This window comes from Plectropomus leopardus, unplaced genomic scaffold (genome assembly GCF_008729295.1).
Source record: "Plectropomus leopardus isolate mb unplaced genomic scaffold, YSFRI_Pleo_2.0 unplaced_scaffold30497, whole genome shotgun sequence".
In the NCBI taxonomy this organism is placed as follows: domain Eukaryota; kingdom Metazoa; phylum Chordata; class Actinopteri; order Perciformes; family Serranidae; genus Plectropomus; species Plectropomus leopardus.
In genome coordinates, this window is record NW_024633261.1 from 1 (window position 1) to 921 (window position 921).

At 45.9% G+C, this 921-nt stretch overlaps 2 non-coding genes across 2 annotated transcripts; both read left to right on the plus strand.

The window, feature by feature from the left end:
• The first annotated feature begins 292 nt into the window (after nucleotides 1–292).
• trnav-cac lies at nucleotides 293–365 on the plus strand. Its single transcript has one exon. It is a non-coding gene; the product is annotated as a tRNA-Val (tRNA).
• Nucleotides 366–631: 266 nt separating this feature from the next.
• Nucleotides 632–704, plus strand: trnav-cac. Its single transcript has one exon. It is a non-coding gene; the product is annotated as a tRNA-Val (tRNA).
• The last annotated feature ends 217 nt before the right edge of the window (nucleotides 705–921 follow it).

Consider the following 921-nt stretch of genomic DNA (forward strand, 5'->3'; position numbering starts at 1 on the left):
TTTAAAAAAAAGTGGGGGAAACAGTGCCACCACAATTCCACTTTTGGGCAAAAATATATTGCATCTGTAATAATAATCACTGCCATAGACAATGAATGGGAAAAGTTAGTAAAGTTAGTGATCACTATATCTCCTGCACGAAAGGTCCCCGGTTTCGAAACCGGGCGGAAACATATGACACGTTTTGGAACAACTTGTTGTTTAAACTGTACAACGTGACCATAGGTTGCTTTCAGCACTTATTAACCAAGCATGGAAGACTAATATCTGATTGTGGCTTGACACAGCATGTGTTTCCGTAGTGTAGTGGTTATCACGTTCGCCTCACACGCGAAAGGTCCCCGGTTCAAAACCGGGTGGAAACAATAAGAGATTTTCATTATCGTGTCTCAAACATCACACATGTCTGTGTGGTCTGATGTCCTGACACCGAATGACTAGCTGCTGCTGCTGGCGATGATCAAGAGGTCTGTAACTTCTAATGTGTCCCTAAACGTGGCCCTCAGGGGGAGTACATGTGTGGTGGTGTGCTGTTTGGCGGCATGTTGCAGAACATGGAAATGTACTGCTGGTATAAATCTGGTCAGGTGGTCCCACAGCTTTGATATAGAAAGGCTCCCATTGATATCACGTTTCCGTAGTGTAGTGGTTATCACGTTCGCCTCACACGCGAAAGGTCCCCAATTCAAAACTGGGCGGAAACATTGATAGACTTTAATTATCATATCTCAAAAGACCACACATTTCCTGACGCCTCATGACGCCTCTGCTGGCGTTGATCAAGAGGTCTGTAACTTCCGATGCGTCCCTGAACGTGGCCCTCAGGGGGAGTACATGTGTGGTGGTGCTCTGCTGTTTGGTGGCATGTTGCAGAGCTGTAGAGCCTCGTGAGGAGTCGTAGGCTACAAAACTAAACAAACA